At 35.5% G+C, this 23579-nt stretch overlaps 1 protein-coding gene across 1 annotated transcript in view; it reads left to right on the top strand.

Moving 5' to 3' along the window:
• The window catches only part of lgr6 (leucine-rich repeat containing G protein-coupled receptor 6), a 265732-nt gene that overhangs the window by 10709 nt on the left and 231444 nt on the right, over window positions 1-23579 (top strand). The gene's annotated exons all lie outside the window — the stretch shown is intronic.

Here is a 23579-nt window from a genome sequence, read left to right as displayed (position 1 = left end):
AAGGTGATATTAATTGTGTAACATACTTGTGCCAATGCTGCACAAGGGTTTAATAATTATATTGTGTCTCTCAATGTTTTAATTGTGAGTGTGAAAATATGTATCTATGCAATTCTCTGGTTTTCAGCTGTCCTAGCCCCTGTAAATCTGTGGTTATATAGAAATTATTCAATACTGATGTAGTCTGTTCTATATTATGTTGTGTATTTTTTATATTATTAAAGCTTTCTAGTGTAAGACCGTGTGTAAAATATTTGCTTAGCATTTTTTTATTTTTTATCTTTTATTATTGCAACTTTCTGTTCTTTAATATTAAAAAAGCTATGTTTGTAATTCTCTACTGGAAGAATACTTTACTTAGTGGTATGTGCAGACTTTTTGTCTCCCACCTTGAGCCATGATAGACTTGTTATAAAATTTCACTCAAGACTATTGTTTCAGGTAGTTCTGAAAGATGTCTTTGGTTGGGTATGAAAGGGAAATATGGGCTACAATACCATGGGTAATATTTCCACCAAAGAAAATAGCACTGGAGTGACACGGTTGTATAGTGGTTAGCATTGCTCACAGCACAGGGACCCGGGTGCAAGTCCTGTGGTACTGTTTCCTCTGGGTGCTACAGTTTCCTCCCACAGTCCAAAGACATACTGGTAGGATAATTGACGTCTGGGAAAATTGGCACTGGAGCGACCCTGAGATAAACTGGTATCCTGTCCAGAGTATATCCTGCCTTGCATCTGTTGCTTGCAAAAGTTGGGCTTTAGCACTCCCACAACCCTGTATTAGATAAAGCAGTTAAAAAATGGATGGGTGGAAAATAAGACTGAAACACAAATAACAAGTACAGATTACTTACTTACTGAGGTGGCATCTCGAACCAAAGCCGGTCCATTGCCTCACCAACTAGTCTCCTCCAGTGCATCCTATCTCTCCAGGCATCTATATCAATTTCCGCCTTGCCAGTATCTTCTTTCACCGTGTCAAGCCATGTTATTCTAGGTCTTTCTCATGGCCTCTTTCCCTCAATATTCTCTTCTACTACCTCTTTTATTAGGCCTTGATCTCTTCTCATTACATGGCCATACCACCCGTAGTCTTCTTCCTTTGACAGTAGCAACAATATCAGGGTCCTTCTAAAGCTCTTTTAATTCTCTGTTTTTCCTTCTTCTCCATTCTCCATTTTCTTTCACTGGTCCAAAAATCTATCTTAAAACACTGTTTTAAAAAATCATGAGTTTATTCTCCATCTTTTTAGTGAGAGTCCAAAGCTCTGCACCATATAGTACTACTGGTTGGATTATTGTCTTATATATCCTTGTTTTGGTTGTGCGTGATAGTAGTTTTGACTTCATAATTTTCCCCATAGCAAATCTCGATCTATTTCCAGCCTGAATCCTTGCTAGAATTTCTTCCTCTATACTATTTTCCTCTTGAACCACTCCTCCCTAATACTTAAAAAGCAAGTACAGATTACTATGGTATAATGTTGTTTTCATGTTTGATCTGGTCAATAACTGCTGTACTTCATAGTTCTGTCCATTACATATTTAAAAAATTGAAAGACTATCAGATCTACCATTCCCAGTAGGCTTCTTTAAGAAACTGAACCATGTAAAAAATAGAGAAATTATGATTTCATTGATCATGTCAAACAGGGACACTGGGAAAGCTTTAGAACTTTTTGAAAACTATGTCAGTGTCCAATGGGAGTGCTCTGAAAAGAACCAAGCTTAATATTGTCTATGGATTTTAGTTGTCAAGATTTACAGTGGCACTGAAAAGCACATACTGTACAGTACCTTAAGCTGCATAATTTAAACTGATGGAAAAACATACATTGCAGCTGATGTGTTGTATAGAATTTTATATTAGTCTCCTGTTACTCAGTCAGTTATTACAAAGACCTAGAGTATCAAAGAAAGAATAGAAGAAGTGAACAAATATATGAAACACATGTATATATTTGGCAGATATGTGCTTTCTGATTACTACTGAAGGCAGGCCTCAAATGAAACTCCAAAAGCTGATAGGACATCTGGCACAGGCAATCAGGTAATCAAGTTTCCAGCTGAAAAGCTTGACAGCTTAAAGAGAGAAATCATTTTGGCAGGTTGGCTCTTTACTTTTCATCTTTCACCAACTACAAATCGCTGAAACTGTGTATGTTGGGAGTATTATACAAGAGGTTTTCCATTACAGTCAATTATTAATCAATTCATACCCATAGTGTCTGAAGGTGTTATAAAATTATTAAGTATGTAATATGTAATGTAATTATGTAATATGAAAACAAATTATTTATATGTAAACTATGATTATGAACATCATTATAGCTAAAATGCTACTGATTTTCTCACCTAAATTACAAGTTATTCTATTATCAAATGATGAGTCATTACTCAAAACAAAATTTGTCATTGATTTAAGAAAATTATGGATTAATTCACCCAATTAATTTTTTGTTTTCAGAGAACAGAAAGAAAGATATATAAACTGAGTCAAATTAAAATAGACATGGCTATGTCTGTTGGGGAAAAATATAAGAAATTATCAGAATATTTAGTCTTCTGTTGGACTGCTCAAATCCCTGCATGCTGTTGCCTTGTGCAAGATTTTGGAAAGTCAAACAGTTATAGATTCATATCTTAAACAATGTATCTTATGAATGCAATACTGCTACAAAGTACTGTCTTGAAAAGGAAAAATCAATTGTTTTTCCTCAAGGTACCATGCTTTCAATTCATGTTTGAATGTACTTGTATTTAATAAACCCAAATTAAAAGTCTGGCTGAATCATGGACTTTAAATTGTGAATTTTAATTACAGATTATAACCAAAAGTTCCATTACTCAATGTCCATCTGAAGTTAAAGTCCGGGCTCAAGTAAAAAAAAAATGGTGATACATTTGGTAATACTTTATCATTTAATCTTAAACCACAGTGTTGTTTTTTAATATGAAAGGTATATATGTACCCATGAGTTGATAAACTTTAACATTAGATTCTCTCCTTGATGAGGACTGGTAACCATTAGATGTTTTTTTGTTCTCAAAGAGCCTGTTTTTGTGTGGTGGCTCCCTCAGGGGAAGTAAAGATCACAAGGTTTGCAAAGTTCTAAATACCAAAAATGCTTCGGAAATTCAGCACACATATGTGCAATGTAGTGACAGGGTGATGTATTTCGCAGAGGCCTGGAACATACTTTTCAAACACACACATACACTCACACAAACACAAGTACACATTTGCAAACGTACATGCACACAGACACTTATACATACGCACACAGGCATGCTTAAACATGGGGATAGTCCCAACTTAATGTTAATAATGATTCTTTGCTCCGGGCAGCTCAACTGTACTGTGCCAGAAGAGAGAACTAAACAAAAGACAATGAATACACCCTATGGCTAATTCTCAAAGGATGGTTTGTGGTAAATGGGTGGTGTGGTGGCTCTGTGGCTAAGGATCTGTGCCTGTGGTTTAAAGGTTGCCGGTTTGTATCCCGCAGCTGGCAGAGGAATCCTACTCCGTTGGGCCCCTGAGCAAGGCCCCTAACCCCAACTGCTCCAGGGGTGCTGTATAAACCTGTCCCTGCACTCTGACCCCAAGCTTCTCTCATGGAGAGCAAGTTGGGGTATGTAAAAAGACAGATTCCTGATACAAGAAATTGTATATGGTCAATAAAGTGATCAAATGTATATTTATTTGTATATTGTCTGGAAATAATCTTGGTTAATAAAAGCAAGTACCTGGTTCTGAAGGTGCAACAAGGATCTTGAAACTCTTTATGACTGATAATTTTTCTAGGGTTAGTGTTACCTTTTAATTAGGAAGCTCCTTTCTTTGTTTAAGTGAGAGAACTTTGTGTGATTATATGCAATAACCAGTCAAAAACATGCAATTTCAATAGTATATTTATGTGAGTTTGATAAAGTGTGATTAAAAAGAAAGTAACCCCTTACAATTTTATGGTTTAAAATATTTAGACATGTTTGACCGTCACCAAATCTTAATAGTAGATAAAGGTAAACTTGTTTGATACATTCCAATTTCTGATTATTTATTTTAAAAAAGCATTTAATATCTTTGTGTGAAAAAAATATGTGCACCTCTTAATTAAGTATCTTGTAGCACCTCATTTAGCAGCAATAACGTGAATTAAGTGTTTCCAGACCCATTCTTGGTCACTCTTCCTTACAAAACTGCTTCACATAAGATGTTTGAGGACTTTCTTGTATTCACAGCTCTCTTTGGATCCTACCACATCAACTCTATGGGGTTTAGGTCTGGACTTTGACTTGGCCACTCCAAAGTCCTGACTTTCTTCTTTCTGAGCCATTCTGTCTTAGATTTGCTTGTGTGTTTTGGGTAATTTTCCCGTTGAATGATCCGCTTTCAGTTCAGCTTTAGCTGTACAGGTCTCGCATTTTCCTTTAGAATACTATGGTATTGAGTGGAATTCATGGTAAGCTCAATGACAGGAAGTCATCCTGGTTCTGAGGCAGCAAAGTAAGCCCAAACAATCTCCCACCACCTTCTAGTCCTCTGGTCAAAGGCAGTGTTTTGTTTTCACCAAACATGATGCTTTGCCTTATGGCCAGACAACTACATACTTTACTCTTCTGTCCTAAACACATTATTTCAGAAGTCTTAGTTTTCATTTAAGTGCTGTTTTGCTAACTTAAGTTGTGCAACAATATTTTTCGTGGAAAGCAGGGGCTTCTTTCTGGCTATCTTTCAATGAAGGTGGACTCATGACCTCTGACATTTACCATAGCGAGAGACACCTGTAGATCCCTGGATATAACCTTGAGGTTACTTGGACTTCTGGGAGCATTGTATGGTTAAATGTTGGAGAGAATTTAGTAGAACAGTCACTCCTTGGTAGCTCAGCAATGGTCTTGAATTTTCTCCATTTGTAGATTATCTTTCTTACCTTGACATAATGGACTTTAACCCTCCCCAGACTGAACAGGAGTAACAGATTAATTATCTAAGACTGTTACAGTTTTCTTTTGATCTGGGCATGATGTGTTTCCATCAACCTGAGTGACAAAGTTTCTTATTTCATATGTATTTGGAATCAGGAGGTTAGGTTAATCTACTGTTAGAACTTTGTGAAAACTAGGTCAAATATGACTAAATATGTTAAACCATGAAATCTTGAGGGGTTGTACTTTTCCACCACACTGTATATAAGTTATCCATATATAAATTATATAATAGCTATAGGTTTGTGTTTTCCTTATTTTACAAGCTAATAGAAAATAAAGACACATATTCTCTTGTTATAGTAGTTCAGGTGGGTAGCTGCGTCAGCATGCATAGGCTGCAAAGGAACAAGTAATAGGTTTATTCCATGCTGAAAGGAGAAGAAAGAAAACACAACGTTTCAGCTGTGGAGCCTTCTTCGGGTGTGAGAAAGACAGGGCAGCAGCAAAGATTAAATAGCACAGAAGAACAAAAGCTGGGAGAGTAAAGGAGGCGGAAGCAGGGGAGAGGCAGAGAGGCCACTCAGGTGGTGCAAAGTGCAGAGAGGTGAAGAGAGGGGTGAAGTCAAAACCTGCATGTGAATAGAGAAGGTTACACGAAAACATTGAGAAGGGGGAAGGTGTGAACCAAGTTTCAGGATAATTTTTGTTTGTGATGTCTTTCTGATGTCACAGCAGTCAAGGAAACTCTGAACAATCCCGTTCAAACCAGTTCTGAATGTCCACCTTAGAAAATATTGCATCTTTTGCAAGAAAAGTGTGTACACAGTTCAGAGACCCTCTCAACAGTATCTATTAAGTGGCACAGTGGCAAGTACTGCTGCCTTGCAGTATTGGGGCACTGGGTTCAATTCCAGACTTTGGGTGCTATCTGCATGGAATTTGTATGTTCTTCGCATGTTTGCATGGGTTTCCTTCCACAGTCCAAAGGTATACTGGTAGGTTAATTGGCTTCTGGGAAAATTGGCCCTGAGTATGAGTGTGTGTGGTCTGTGTCTGTTTTTGTCCTGCGATGGACTGGCGTTCCATCCAGGGTGTACCCACTTTGTGCTCATTACTTGCTCAGCTCCCCTTAAACCTAAGTTGAAAAATGGATGGATGGTTCTGAGCATCTTCAGTACAAAACCAGATCTGTTCATCCAGAAAATTAACACATGCAGTAGATAAGTCCAGACCTGTTCTTGATTTTTCCTGTAATTTATTGTTTTTCTTCTTTTTCTGACTGTTACATCTTTTACAGAGAGTTATGTGCTAAAAGCTGTTTGATTAGTAAGAGAATTACATATTCAAAAACATCAAAATATTTTATTTTTAGTTAAAAAGTTGTCCATTGAAGAATAGAAACTGGTAAGATATGTTTTTCTGACTTGATATTGATGCAAACTATTTTCCTATGGAGACAATAAATTAATATTTGGACACATTTCTATATATTCTATCTGGAATTTTGAAAAAAAAAGCATTTGTAATGTAATGACTTTAAGCTAAAAATAAGGCTCAAGGACTTAAGAATTAAGGATTGTAAGGCTTATCATATATACTGATGGAAAAAAGAAACCTGAAGCCACTGCTGACAAGTCCATCACAGCCTCTGTCTGGCGCAAGCCAGTTGGGTGTGATGTCTAGGAGGTATGAGCAGAGTGCCTCTGACAGGTCCTAGGGCTCTAAGGCCAGCAGCATGGAGCCTCACTGTCCTGTTACTGATGAGGGCATAGTGTCTGCCGGCAGTTTCAGCAGCAGTACGGGTGGCAGATCTGAAATGATCTCTCAGATGGACCAGTCTGATATGTTGGTCTTACTCTGGTGTGGTCACTCGAGGGCGACCGGATCTTGGACGGTCATCTGTCCTGCCGGTCTGCTGAAACTTTCTCTGCAGTCAGGAAACAGTGGAGCAGCTTACTCCATAGTGTCTGGCAATGCTGGCACATGGCATGCCTGCCTGCAACATGCCAATGGCCCTCTACCTTGCTTCTGATGACATTTGAGGCATTATGGAATGCACAGAAAACTGACTAAGTGTGGCCTTTTTTCTTGCAGTGACCTAAGCTTTGAATTAAGGCCTTTTTAAAGGTGACCTGATCAGGCATTGTTCCAGCTGGACCTTGTTGGGTAAAAGTGCACCTAACAAGCTTTCGTGTGACTGGCAAGTTGCAATGCCTCACTGTACAAGCTGTATTGCAGGTCAGAGGGCTTAAAACAAATTGACAACTTTTTGTGAAAGTACATGTAACTATAGTATTCTCATTCTAGAAAATGTTGCATTTCTTTTTTCCTTCAGTATACATTTAAAAGCAAAAAGTTCAAATTCATTGCTTTATTGCTGTAAAATGGTGCAAGCTGATTAAGCATGAATCTAATCTAATCTTAAATTTTATTGTTTAACTGCATGATAGTTCTTTTGCAGGTTCTTCTTACAGGACAGATATGTTTTAATTTTATTTTAAATATACAGTATAATTTCAGATGTCAACTCATTCTTCCTGTGTAGCTACAGTATAGCAAGCTTGTAAAACCTTTACAGTTGTGGTTTTCTCCTGTTGATAGCAGTTGTGAGTTAATACCGTAGATGTTGGATTCAGGGCATGATAAAAACAATGTACAGTATAGCAATAACTTGACATTGTTCCCTTGAAGATGTTTAATCCCAGCTCTGTAAACATTACTTGAAGACAGCAATTTCAGCACAGTGGTATTGACATGCCCTGCAGGAGAAAATACACCAGATGGTTCGGGGATTTCATCAATGCATCAATAAAAAGTTAGGATGTCCTCAATCTTGATGAATGGTTTTTGTGTTTAAGGAAATTCATCCTCACATCATTGTTTTTCCATCTCCCCAATTTTTAACCTGAAGAATATAAAAGTTACAGTAACATTCGCCAAGACATTGTCTCCCATCAGGCCTGTCAAGGGCAAAATGGTAGCCATGGGTGAATGAAATCCTCCACCACTCTCTCTGCTGCCACTTCTGATATTCTCTGGCCCCCAAAAAAGAACAATTTGATATCTGACAATATGTTATCCTTGAAAGCTACAAGCATGTACAGTAGATGGCAAACAGAGGTCATTTTTCTGATGCTTTATGTTGTGGTCTTAGATGTAAACATTACATTTTTGAATTTTAATCGAATCCTTACAAACATCCAAATATAGGGAAGATTAATTTGACTATTAACTAGTGAGTTATTGTTTCCTGGCATTTTGCTTTTGATATTTTCGTGATATAATTCCCATGTTTTAGGAAATCTTAATGGTTGCTTTTGGAATGACAATGTGGAATGATAAGTGCACAGATTTGTAAATTACATGGCCATGATTGTCTCTGTCAAGAATAAAAAAATAATTTAAGAAATATAGGAGTACTTGTCCATTTCATTTAGTGAGCTAACTGGGAAACAGGAACAATTAGAAACAAGCATACAGTCTCTTCATGTTCAGACATTATTAGATTATCAGATTCTTATCCACAGTTTGGGTAAGAATCACTGATGCAAGGTTTCACCCTTTATAGGAAATACTGGATAACTGTAGGATTAATATGTTGTCACTCCATTTCCCATTTCACTCATCTATTTGAAATTTCAGGCTTACCTTTTTGATCCAGAAGATTTCTTAAATGCATTCTGCTTTATGTGTGTCATGTGATGAAATGATTGAGGTATTCCAACATTAAAATAACATTTACTAAAGAATGCTTACATCTTTATCCTAAAAAACAATGAAATTTTAATAGCCAAAATCTGAATTTCTGATGCTGATAATTAAGATTTTGTGACACTGTCTATCGTTAAAATAATTCACGGTCTTTTCTCAGTCTTTCCAAATAACTTGTTTTGTTTGTCTTTAAAGTAATCCATAGGCAAAAACACCTTAAGCACCAATAGCCATAAATTAACCCTAGGCAATACTTTAACATGTTTGACTTCAGGAGTTAGCAGACTCTTAACCTGTGATTAAGTCATAGATGGAATCTCAGAACCCTTTGAAAATGTCAGATGCTGTCAAACACGTAATAGGTTGTCATTCCTTTTAGCAAATATACGTATCACAGGGTTGTATACAAAATTAAATAAATTTCTTAAACACTTTAATGTATCTGATTTATACATAATTATTTCATATTGTTACTTGTTAGGAACATGGAATTATATTTTGTATCTTGAGATTGAAATGAAGTAATTTTACTTTTGGTTTGGTAACGTTCTCACAGAAGGAAGTACTGGACTATTCTTTCATTATTTGCAAGCTTTTAGATTTAATATTTTCTAGCAGTTTTATTTCTCTCTGATTAGGCTATACAGTACTTTAAAAAGTCACTGATCTAAGGCTTTAAACATTAAAACATTACTTAGGTTCCAATAACTAGTTGAGGAAATGTATGAAATAGTTCTAACATGTACAAAACCTGTTTTCTCCTGGCAAGATAACATTCCCAATTACTAATTGATTTATTTTATTTATATATTTTTTAAGTAAGGCTTTAAAACTCATTTTAGCATTAGATGATAATCAGTCATTTTTAGTGCTTCACGGCCAAAAAAGATTAATGTATGTTCAAAATATGATGATAGGATATATGAGTCTTGGCACTGCAAGGAAATATGCTATTTGTGGAAGAAGGTGTAAATGGTGAATAAAGTGCAAATAAGGCCTGTGTCTAGACTTACCAACTGCTTGAAACAAAAAAAAAACAGCCATATGTGCCTCTGATCTAGTATGATCAGTCAGCAGCCAAGACACACTCTAGCACAAGACCATAACTGTCTCTATAAGCAGTTAAGTGTCAGAATTCTTTAAGTTTCTGTATCTGCTGCATATGCCTTTAGTTGGAAAATTAAAGTGTTTTTTTATGTACAAATTGTTTCCGATACATTGAAATATTTTTTATTTTATGAAACAAGTGTAACAGATCAGAAGGACTCAGGGAAATTATTAGAAATTATTTGAAATGGGTAAACAGTTTCAGTTATGCTCTTTATATTGATCCTCAGTCACCCTAATGGTTAGTTTATATACATATATATACATATATTTGCATATATTTAAATACAGAGAAGTATTCAAGTAAAGATATTGAAAAATTCAATTCACTAAACTTCAGAATCAACAATTAAACTCCATCCTGAGCAAGTACATTGAAACTGCAAGGAATGATGTTTAAAACCAAAAACATTAAGTATTTTTACATTGTTATTGATAATGGATATTGGAGGAGGTTTTAATAATAATAATAACAAGCTATTTATAAAGCACTTCTCCAGCTCTACATAACAAAGTGCTTTATGCAAGAATACAACACAAGAAAAAAAGAGAGAAGAATAAGAAAAAAAATAAAAGCATTAAAAATGTGCAAGATTGATGCACTGTTAAGATAAACATTTGAGAAACATTCTAACAGTTGTGATTCAAGACAACAAAAACCCACGCCAGATATGGATGCTATGATTCTTAACATTATCCACAGGTACTGTATTTGATAACCTACAAATAAAAAATTAAAAGCAAGTACAGTATATAGAATGTTTTTTAAAAGAGATTTAAAAGAATAAAGCATAATTAGGTGGCATAATATTTGAGGGAAGACTAGGGTCACTGATAGAGAAATCCGGATCACCCTTTGCCAGGCAGACCTTGTGAGCGGATCTCAGCGACCTCTGAGGTTGAAAGGGTTTTAAAAGTTCCCTCAGATAGACAAGTGCCAGTTCTTTTAGAGCTTTATATGTAAATCAGTAAAATATTAGAATAAATTAAATCTCACTGACAACCAGTGTAACGAAGCCAGGACTGGAACTGTGCAATGTTCTTCTGCTTCTTATCAGTAGTCTGGCTTCTAAGTTTTAGACAACCTGAAGTCGAGCCAGAGCTAGATTTCTAAGGCAAGAGTAAAGGGTATTGCAGTAGTCCAAATGTGATGAGATTAAAAACATGAGGTAAGAGCATCTAACAGGGAATGAACCTGATTCGAGACATGCTCAGACCCTGTGATCACAATGTCTGATTGATTGTCATTGAGTTAGAGAAAATTTTGGACATCCAAATTTAAATGTCTGACAGACAGTCAAGTAGGACAACCAATCTGCTAAAATAATTTGGACAGATGAAAAGATACCGCTATCTTCAGCATAACAGTGGAAGGAAATATTATATTTACTAATAATGTGGGCCAGAGGAAGCATATAAATATAGAATACAATGGGTCCCAGAACTGATCTCTGCAGGACACCACACATAATCTGTGCATGAGAAGACACAGCATCTCCAAAAGAAACTTAGAACCTCTTATGTGATAAATAACATAAAAAACAATTTCAAACCTATACCATGGATGCCTACTCACTCTTTGATCTGCATTTACCAAAATCATTTTCAATTTTAAGCAGGGCTGTTTCAGCACTGTGATAAGGCCTCAATTTTCAAACAGGTTATTACAGTAGAGCACTACCAAAAGTTGGTTCACCTCCATCTTTTTCATAATCTAAAAAAATAAAAGGTAGCTTTGAAATAGGTCCTTAATAGTTCAACTTAGTCATATCTAAATTTTTTATTCAAGAGATAAGAGGGAGGTTTCTTCAAGAGAGGCTGCACAAAAGAACACTTGAAATAAGGCAGAACCACTCCTGATGCAATAGAGCTCTTAATAATATCAAGCTGGTCTGGATCATCTACTTCAATAACCTCCTTTAGGAGTTTAAGGGGGATTGCATCTAAGGGACAGGTGGGAGATTTCTATAGACCCACATTCTGAAAAATCCACTCCAGTAAGATAGGGTGGAAAGAGTTCAGAGAAAGGCTGCACAAGCACAACATCATAAGATGGATTCAGATTTAGAGCACATAACGACTATTTTAACTACAAAAAGTTGTTAACAGAAACAAGTGTCAGTAGATAATTTACAGTTAATAGTAATCACATTTTCAAAATTGCACCATTGGGAGGTTACCTATGCTTTCTGTGAACATAATAGGAATTTTCTTTTTAGCAGGGGAGAGTACACATTAATAAACCTGGTGAGAAGCTATTTGGATACATTTACACACTTCTTCAAAATTCTTTGACAGCATTTTTGAGGCTAACTGACTAGGATGCAGACCATCTTTCATGAAAAACCTTGGATTTTACTAGAACGTGCCCCAGTTTTTAATAAAGTGCAATCCTTGCACAGTATGAATGTCCATCAATAAATTATGGAGATTGTGAAATCTGCTAATTTTCTCACATCCACAAATAAAAACTGGAATAGGACCCGACAGAATGCAATTCGTTCCCAACTGTTTCAGTCTGTAACACATATTCAGGAAATGCTGCTTCAATATTTTTGATTTCCTCAATATAGTATAATTTTGTGCCACAATGAATAATAATTGTTGATATGTTACACTCTGCAAGCACATTGTCTAATTGTCATTTAATATTTTTCACTCTGGCAACAGGAAAACATTCCACTGGTACTTGCTAAAGATATTTGACCTTAATGTCACTTATGATAGGATCACCAATAATTAAAAGCAAGAGGACCAGTTCAGACACTGCTAAAACTGCAGATGATAAATTATCAGGCACATCAGCAAGGGTGGCAAATCATTTTAAATTCAGGGGAGTGCATGGTGTAGAGCATGACAACCAACACTCTAGCTGAGAGAGGGACACAGCTTTAATAACACACTTTAGTTACTTTTCTGACTATTCAATATCTCATAATGCTTTTATCCTCTTGTCTAGCATATAGAATTTGTTGCAGACTAGTAAGTACCTTGAATGAATATTCTAGCTACAGTATGTTGGTGAAGCTTATATATAAGTTTCTTTTTAAAACAATATTAAATCATTTGATGAAATGATGAAATGTAATACTGCCTTTACAGATTAGCAGTGTAACTACTTTCTGTAAGAATTTGCTTAGATTTTGCTTCGAATTTGCAGAAGAGCAGTTTGGTATAATTCAATACTGTTATAGAGCAAGACATCTGAAAGCATGTGCCCCAAGACGCTTTCAATTATAAGAAAGTGTGCTCTAGCAGAGTCTAAAGCCTTGTTTGGTGTATAAGGAATACTGTTAATTATTGCAGAGATTCAGAATTTAGGGCCTTAAAAGTTAAAAAATAAAAAAAATAACTGAATGCACTGAGTAATAACATCTACACCACTGTGCTGCTCCATATTTGTTAAAAACATATTTGCTATATAGCAAATATATTTGCTAATAGACATTTTTATATATCTCTTAGTGTTAATTTAAGTAAAATGCAGCTATGTCATCCTGCAACTCACAACTGGCAACCCACTGAAATTAAGCAGGTGTGAGCTGCACTAGGGTCCACGTGAAGTTTGTAGGTTCTCACTGTGTTCACATGAGTTTCCTGTGGGTGTTCCAGTGTACTCCAGCACTCCAAAGATACTGGTAGGTCAATTTATTTCTGGAAATATTGACCCTGGTGTGAGTGTTTGCATATTCGTGTCTATGTGTGTCCTGTGATGGACAGATGTCCTTTTCAGGGTGTATCCTGTCTTGCATCATTTGCTTCTCGTGATAGGATCCAGCTCCACTGTCACCCTGTATTAGATGAAGCTGTTAGAAAAATAACTTTTACTGAGCTTAGGTGTGTGTGAAATGAAACCAAGTTTATTGTTTATTAATCACTGAGTCACACTGCTATTCAAAATTGAGAAAAAAATTCACATGAGCAGCCAATATTGAGTGTACTAGCAGATTCATCACATTCCCAATCAAATGTGACTCATTGTTCATCATTGTTCCTCATTGTTCCATTGTCAAGAACATCAATGTTTTTTCTACACAACCATGAAAATAAAAGTACTATATTTTTGTACTTCAAAACTTCAAAAATGCAGATCAATAGTATCAAAATTAAATGTGCCTCAAAACAAAATAGTAGAGGATCAATTCAGAATTGTGTCTCTGTATTTCTTTCACATTCAGAAATCATGTATTGTATCATCCTTGTGTCCTACCCTATACCTGCAGTGAAATGGATTCAGCCAGTGACTGGCTGCACTTTTGTGGAAGGGAGGGAGTTGCCAAACTCTTATGTTAAACCTGCAGCTTTTATTACCATCTGCCACTGGGGACACATAACAATTTATTGGAAATAATCTTTTCTCTAGGCAACACATTAAATATGTTTAGTTCTTTGAACAGCTTTAGACTCTTTCCCTTTGATAGTTGATTAGAGAGGAGATAGGGAATGTGATTAAATTCACGGTTCGTGGCATGTGTGTTTTTGGGTGAGTATTCAAAGCAGTACTGGGCTGTCAAAAGCATGAACCAAAGTCTCCATTATAATATGTAGTTTTTGCTCTGTATAAGGGAATGCGATGGAGTCAGGCCAATTCAAGTCTGCTTACTTTTTAAAGAAAGATTACTCAAACTTGCTGAAAGAAAGAAAGTGTTTAGGAGGTGTTTGTGTATGAAACCATATTTAAAACACAAACTAAGAACTAAAATTCATTTTAACATTTTTTTTATCATAAAAGGACATAAAGATAAATATTATTTTAAATGGAAAGCTGTATATCATCTGCTGTTGTCAAATAACAATAATATAATCATGGAAATCAGCTCTACTGGCTCCAGATATCTAAAATGGAGCATCTAACGGAGATGGAATACCAATGTTTCCACATAAGAAGACTGTCAGATGGGCTGAAGCTAGAAAGAAAAATCATCATTCTGTCTGTAGCCAGCCTCCTGTGTGTAGTTAAAAGGTTTTGTGCACACACAGCAACTGCTCTGATCAGCTCACTTGTCCTCATATCTCAGCTTGTCACCAAGTCTTTCGAGGCTTGTCTTCATGTCTGCTTTGTGTGACCTGGGATTAGTCATGCTAATTATCTTAACCCCAATGTTATGACAGTGCCAAATTCTAAAGAAGTCTGTGTTATGCAAGCCTGTCACCAGATTATTTGGTCGTTTTTAAAACATTTAAAATTTGCAACTAAGTATTTCAAGTGCTTCAGTTTTTATCTTTTCATCATTTTATAGAAGTTCTGCACTATAAATCCACTGAAATTGACTGATTTCATTTTCATGAAAACTGGCAGATCAAAACTGGCAAATCATTTTACATCAATTATTTAAATGACTGAAGATGGCATATCATAATTTCCTAAAGATTTCTTAGGAATGTAGTTACAACAAGATCCATCTTTTTTAACCTACCACATTCTCACAAGCATCTTGACAGATGTTTAAAAAACATAAAACTGAGGCTTTTAGGGTTGTACATTTCTGCTGTCTGGAGACAGAGGACAGATCCTCTGTTATTCAATAAAATTGTGATATGATTACCCAGTTTTAGAAACATTTCACTCATTGGGGAACTGTGGTTGGAACAAAGAAACTGAATCATTTGTAAAAATCCTTGATGTTTATTTTTTTAAATTATTACATTGTTTAGTAGTTTTGAGCATGTCTTGTGTGATGAAATCTTACTCAGCTGCTTCAGCATTTTCCTGTGAAAATAAGACAATAGGCAGCCTTTCTTACAAAATGATAGCACCACACCTATACCATAGATTTATGTACTTTATTACAATTTGAAGAAATACCAAAAAGACCCCTTAGGAAACCTGATCAAAGAAATCTACTATAAAACCTTGTTTTCTTTACACACTATCAAGAAAAAATGCCATGTCACATTTTTCAGAGATGCGATATTTGGTGCATCTACTGTTCCCCTACATCTCCACATTTGAACATTTTCATCACTTTGGCAATGGTTTATCTTGGTATTATCTGTCCATAAAACTTTGTTCCAAAACTCCCCAGGCTCATTTTGTTCTTCTGAGCAAAAATTATGCAGAATGACCAAATTATAAACATGTTTCTGAAGTATGCTGGAGGTAATGTCATGGCCTGGGCATGCAGGGCTGGAAGAGGCCCAGTTGTATTTGGTGATGATTTAACTAATAATATCCACAATAGAATGAATTCTGAAGTATGCAGAAACATTTTTTTCTGCCTCTTTAGAAGAAAATGCTTCCATACTTACTGCACAGCACATCATTAAGCAGCATGACAATGATTCAAAACATATGGCAAATGCAATCAAGGAATTTATTAGAAGAGCAAAAGCAGAAAATTCAATTGAGCATGCATTTTATATGCTAAAGAAAAAAAAATGAAACCAAAACATTCTAAGAACAAGCAAGGACTCAAATTAGCAGCATTTCCCAAATTACCAAAAGGGTTTGGTGAACTTTTAAGTCTTTACATTGTTACTTTTTAAAGTGATAATAATAAATATAACATTTAGAATCACTTGAAATAACTTGATGCAAATAATGCATATTTTTTTTTCTAATATAATCACATTTGCACTGAAATATCCCAAAACAAAGTGCATATTATATTGTACTTAAAATTAATATGAATTGTATGATAACAAATGCAAATTGCTTGACTGAAATATACAGTACTAAATAGCTGCCTTGGCCTTGCTGTCCCAAAATGTTTGGAGTGTACTACAGTATATACCTTTGATTGCCTTAATCAAATAATGTATCAAACAAATTAAATTATTGATAAATCTAATACCACAGCATACACCATGTACCTAAGAGGAGCATTCAGGACTGTGATGTGCTATATGTGTAACGAACAGTTCTTTTAGACCCTATGCGGACAACACAATCCAGAGAAAAGTGAGGAAACACTAGGAAAAAGATCATGCAGGAATACGGGGATGAAAACAGGGGGGCATGTCCAAAGTGCGCTGGTGCACGGGGGAGGTGTGGCCGTGGGAAACAATCCAAAAATAATCCAGAGAGGGAATCCAAAAACACAAGAATAAGTCCATAGCCAGGTGATCCATCCAACAAGGAATTAAAAACATGAACCGGGCCGGAACCAGCGTAACAGGGAACGGGAACAGAGATTAAAACCTTAACAGGACCAGGCGCTTCCAGGTCCCGGACTTGCACGATACGGAAATCAGATGCATAGCCCGGATGAACATCAGCGCCTGGCTTTTAAGGTGGACTGGGAACAGGGGTCACGTGCACATAATCAAGTCTGAAATGAAAGGGCCGGAGCACCCTTAAAGAGGAGGCACTATAATCGTGACAATATGGTTGAAAGATTATACGCTTTTGATTGGACAGGAAATACAGCCTTGATTTTGATGAATGGAGTGAGTGATTTGTTCAATTAAGTACTTTAGAGATAATCCATCCATCCATTTTTCAACCTTTTAGGACTGTGGGAGGAAACTGAAACACCTGGTGAAAACCCAGGAAAAGAGGAGAACATACAAACTCCACACAGATAGCACCCCAGATCCTAAAGCCTCAATGCTGCAAGGCAGCAATACTAACCACTGTGCCACTGTAGCTTCCTTCTTTAGACATCATGAAAATACCAACATCCTGTGGCTGTCCAGTACCAGGCTTTGCTATACTCCTGATATAAAACTGCCCATCATAAGTCTCCTGCCCAGGGAGAGGTAGCTTACTCATTATTTGAGTCCCCTGCTTTGAAGCCATGTATTGAATTTTGACATTACTGTAAATTAATAAACATTTTATTTCAAATAATAAACTAAAACAGCCTATATATTGATAAAAGCATTCATGTACAATGCAGCTATATCTTCCTTTATATTTGTACACTTACTCTTTATGTTGCCCCTTTGACAATTTATTGTGTTTTCCTGAAACAAAGGTTTATCACTAGAGTCAGTATCTCACATGTTCCGTGAAGGTTCATTAAGTCCCCTAAATACCATTGCATATAGCATATGAAAGTTACTGTATATGTTAAAAAATCCAATAAAGGGAAATTCTGGTATGGGGAAATATTAGCATGAATATAAACTTTAAAATTTCCAATTTCTATAGTGACTCAAAGCTTTTAGATTAGAACGAAGCTGCTTGAAAAAAAATCATAACGATGCAGGGGTGTTACATTGGTGAAATTATTTTTCATTCAGTTTTCGTTCATTCTTTTGGTGTGATCAGTTTTAAAGCATGATAAAAATCATGGCATAAATGTATCACACTGAGACTAAACCTGAGAATCAATATCTCATATTGTTTATTTTATAAGATGAAGATTAAAGTTTTATTATGTTAGACTGTCTTATATACTGCTAGTGACTAAGTTCCAGGGAAACTTGGGATCCCTTGGTTATACACTGCAACAGAAATGCAAAGCATTATAGTTATTTTAAGGGAGATATGGTGACATAGATATGGTGATTTCAGTAGCAAGTGCGGTCTAAGAATAAATGCCACCTAAACTGTATTTTTAATAATCCATGCATCTATTCATTTTCTAAACCTCGGGGTTGCAGAGGGAGCTGGAACCTTTATGAGACACCAATACATTGCAGTGCACACATACCATAGACACAGATGCATATGCTCACACCAGGGCCAATTTTACAGGAACCAGTTAAACTATCAGTATATCTTAGGACTGTGGTCTGTAAACAGAGCACCCAGAGGAAACCCATATGAACACAGGAAGAACATACAAACTCCATGCAGATAGCACCACAGGAATTGAGCTCAGGGCCCCAATGCTGCAAGACAGAAATGTACAATAAATCACTGTGCCACTCTGCTATCCTCAATTAGAAACCTGTTGCTAAAGCTGTCAATGATAATAAAAAACAATACAGCTGCATGCAGTGTTCAGCAATGTATTGCTATTCACAAACAACCGCTTAATCAGTTTTTTATTGTGCCTTATAAAGTCCATTGGAGCAAAATGGAGTTTATGTATCTCAGTTCGTTATTATTGAACCATAAGTTTGCTCATCCTGTACGAGACAGGGTATCTGGGGCTGCTAAAAAAATCTAGCTTAAAAGCTACCAGAGATTTGTAAGAGACTTGTTAAATAAAATAAATGGAGACATACTTAGATGGAGATGTTTACCTATTTACGTGTGTGGTAGAATTAATGTAGTTAAGATGTCAATACTACCTAAAGTAAATTATACATTGAGAATGCTACCTGTAGAGATTGACAAGAAATGGTTATGAAGGCGCTGCGTAAAACTCTTTTGAAAGACTTAGTGCAGCAAAAAATAAATGTGGGTTAGACAAATCATTGTTTGGCATTTGGCTTAGTTTAATCAAAGGAATGGTTTAAAGCAGAAATAGAAAAAGATTGGGTACAAATTGAGCATGATACAGCATTGGAGCTAGGTATCTCCTTAGAAAGTTTGTCTTATAACAAGGTATATCCAAAATCTTTATTCGAAATGCCAATTGGTTCTTCTTTTAAAATATTAAAAAACTGCAATAGAATTTTATTTTTATGATGCGTCATTATCTGTTCATCAACCATTATTTAGATTGCCAAGACTAACTATACTGTCAAGACCAATTAATTGGCCAGTATAAATCCAAGTAGGTGTTAGTAAATTGGGTCATATGATTAGAGATAAGAAATTGTTGCCTTTTCTGAATTATCTCATCAAACATCTCTTCCAGCAAACAAATTTTTAAATTACACAAAACTTAAAAGTTTACGGTCTAAAATCTTTCCTTTAAGTGAACTAAACCAGCAACCGGATAATTACATCAATTAACTATTGCAGACTAACATACAGGTGAAGGCTCTGACATTTTACGTCCTTCTCAAGACAAGGTCAGAAGACAAGTCTTTTGATAGTTGTGCATCTCAGTGGACAGCTAATTTCTGTGTAGGGTCAGAGGACATAGACTGGGATATTGTGTGGCATAATGTTAGTAAGTTCAGGTGGGTAGCTGCGTCAGCATGCGTAGGCTGCAAAGGAACAAGTAATAGGTTTATTCCATGCTGAAAAGAGAAGAAAGAAAACACAACGTTTTGGCCGTGGAGCCATCTTCAGGTGTGTTTCAGCCATTTATTTTCAGCATGGAATAAACCTATAATTTTAGTTATCCATTTAGAGCTATATATGACAAACTGCTTCAGTTCAAAATTTTAAATATACTTTATTATACCCCAGAAAGATGAAATAGCATTATACAGGAATGTGTTCAAAATGTAACACACATAAAGGATCACTATTGCACTTATTATGGTATTGTCAGCACATACTGTACAGTCATTCTGGACCTTCACAGTGGGGAAAGCTCTCAGGTACCTAAAAATCTCAATTCCACGTACTCCCATTACATGTATCCTTGGTGATTTATCAAAGGTTAAAGCAGCAATTCAATACAAAAATACTTTCTTGACTCTCTGTAATATTGCTAAAAAATAATATTGCAAAAATGGGTGGACAGTACAGGACCATTGTACAAAGAATGGATTAAAGAGGCTGTATCACAAGTTCAATTTGAAAAAATTTCATATAATTTACAGGGGAAACTTAATGAGTATAGGAATGTTTGGGGCCTGTTAGAGGCATACTTGAATGGCACTGGATGTTAAGAATATCAGTAGGAAGTTTTTGAATTAATCTTTTTTTTCTTGTTGTTGTGTTTTAATTATTTTTTGTGAATGTAAGATTTATTTTGTCTATTAAGAAATAAAAAAATTGAGAGAGTGAGAAAAAGAGAAAGAAGAAAAAAATAATTAAAAAATTAAAATAAAGAAGTCCTCCAAAGTTAGGGGGGTGGAGGTAGGTTTAGAAAAAAAAGAAAAAAGTTTTTATAGTGCCTTTCATTCTAAGACATTCTCAAGGCACTTAACATAAATTATACCAATAAAAAATACCGTAAATAGTACAGTAAAAAGGAAAAAGGAAAAAAAAGAAATAGGTCAAGATTAGGAGGACATGGAAACAAGTATGGCAATTTTTAAAAACATCATCAGAGGGTGTGTTTTTAATATGATCAAGAAAAGTATTCCAAATACTTGGATGCTACTACTGAAAATGCCTTGGGACCATTGTCCAGGCCCTGGAACACTGAGGAGCCTAGCACCAATGGAACAAACTGTGAGAAATGGGACTCTTGAAGGTACACAGGAGAAACAGTTTTTTACAGTGGAAAAGCCACCTCTCCTATGTACCTTCCAGGTGGTCATCTAAATATTGATGATTTAAGCATGAACACTGACATTAACCACAGTGAAATAGGTCTGCAAGTCCTTAGATCTTACTTTGCGGTTCATTGTGACTTACTGGATGAAATTCCTGGCCCCTTTTGGGAAGATGATCTTTCCTAGATAGAGTCACTGTGATGTTAATGGTCTTTCTAATTTGTAAAGCGTTGTAAAACCTATCTGATAATGGATAGATGACACCTCAAATATTTAAGTAAACATTGATTAGCATCAACTACACTACATATTCACAAAGTTTGTACAGTAACTGTCATATATGACAGGGCTGCCCAAACTCAGTTCTTGTTTACTTGAACCCAGTTACTTAACCACTTTATTCCAATTGCCATCTCTAAAACAGCTCCTAATTACACTTTATATACTCAAAAGACAGGATAGCTTGGTCCAGGAGTAACAATAATGGTCTTAATAGGGACCTTATGGACTTAGCAACACCTTCCCAAGGAGCTGGAGACTCACATAGTAAAACTGTGGTATTTCACATGAGAATTTAAGATGAACACTCACAGAAAATGGGATATTAAAAAGAATAGGATATAATAGCAAATTACAATCCTATCGGGGGAGTTTATCTCATCAGCAGTTGAGTGAGGTAGCTGACTGATGTAAGTGATTACATCAGTGAAGTGTAAATCCCTCGGTGTCAAAAGACTAAAAGCAGTGATTATATTTATATTTACATCATTGATGCTGTATGAAACTTACATATTTATTTGAAGGTGAAGTCCATCTATTTCTTCTTCTGGATAAAGATCTCCATGACTGAATTGTAGATATCTTCTGTCATGCTCAAAAATTCTAAATGTCTCTCAACTGAGATCACCACCAGCCTGGAAAGTTGTGTTAATCAATAAGGTTCTGATTCAACACATTTTACACTAAAATTTTTACTATCGGGCATGCATATGGAATGAGAGGTGCTGTGTAGTCAAAGATGCAGATTTCTCACATCACTAAAAACATCACAAGAAAGATATTTAGCCACAGATAAATAGGTAACACTGCAAAAACATAGTGGAAATTATTCCAGATAATTTGCCATATACAGTACCAAGTCACATGTACTGTAACTCACCAAATGGTGTAAATATTCTGAGACAAAACTAGGCAAATACAAGATTGTCCATCATGGTTCAGCCCTAAGCAATTTCACTTTATTACCTCATAAAGAAGCTTAGTTCATTTAAAAAACTGGACAAACATATCTCTACTATTGAAGAAATTTCATATTTTGGGATTATTGTTTCCAAATAAGAAAGTACTGGATTCACCTTGTGTATAACAATGTGTAAATGTAGCTTCTTGGACATTTCATCCAGAACTCCTTTTAATTCTTATGATTCAAAAGGATCCAAGACATCTCACTGTTAAACACAACAAAGAGTAAAACAAAATCATAAAGGCTTTGCCATTGTTGTGTATGCCAGTCAACTCATTAACATGATGCTGCCATAACTGTGCTTTACAGTAGGGATGGTGTATGGTGATGTGCTGTGTTTTGTTTTTTTCAACAATCTTAATGCTTTGATCTTAAGCCAAAGATTTCTATTTTAGTTTCCTCAGACTTTAAAACATTTTGCCACGTTTAACACTATGACTTTTTGTGTTGCTATTTTTCTCAGTAATTACTTCCTTCTTCCCATTCTGCCATACAGGTCAGATTTGTGGACTGCTCAAGATAGTGTTGTCATACTGTACAGAATGTATGACAACACTATCTCAAGCACTTTGACAGGTCTTGGCCATAAAAGCCTATAGCTCTTTCAAAGTTGTCATTAGCCTGTTAGTAGCCTTTCTGATCAAGCTCTTTCTTGCTCAGTCATCCAATTTATAGGGATGGCTTGATATAAGTAGGTTCTTGGTGCTGCTATACACCTTCCACTTCTCAATAATCGATTTGATCATGCTCCAAGGGATATTCAAGGCTTTTGATTTTTTAAAGTTGAGTGTTTTCTTTGAAATGCATAACCCAGCAGAGGGAATCAATATTTACAGCTGAATTAACCTGAAAACATGAGAATCAATACAAATCAACAGAGGTTAAATACCTTGGGTTGTGATTTGTAATAGATTACACCTGAGATGATTTAGGATTACTATTGAAAAGAGGCTTGACACTTATTCAAGCACACTATTTCACTTTCTTTTTAATTAACTTATTAAAACATATATATTTTTTATTGTTGAAAATTGTTTACATAAATTTACTTTCTATCTGAGGGACTTTGAACTGACAGATTAATTTATTCTGAAATTGTGTGAACTATTATTATCATTATTGCACACAGACAGAAGCAACTCAGTTTTTCACTGAAGTTTTAGCCTAAAGCAGACTTGACAAACAGATGTACAGATGCAGTACTATCACAATTCAATGCAAGTAAACACAACCATTTAAAGCCATATGAACAATACTAATATTGTTATCTGTAATCCTGTCATCTGGATTTTTGGTTTAAAAACTTACAGTACAAAACACATTTCCTGCCATTTGATTCCTATGTTTAAATACCAATTACAAATCTAAAAGGAATATTTTGTTGCACACAGACATCCTATAAT

This window comes from Atractosteus spatula, chromosome 7 (genome assembly GCF_055471065.1).
Source record: "Atractosteus spatula isolate fAtrSpa1 chromosome 7, fAtrSpa1.hap1, whole genome shotgun sequence".
NCBI lineage: Eukaryota > Metazoa > Chordata > Actinopteri > Semionotiformes > Lepisosteidae > Atractosteus > Atractosteus spatula.
The sequence above is the reverse complement of the archived record's forward strand: the minus strand, read 5'-3'. Positions and strand labels throughout refer to the sequence as shown.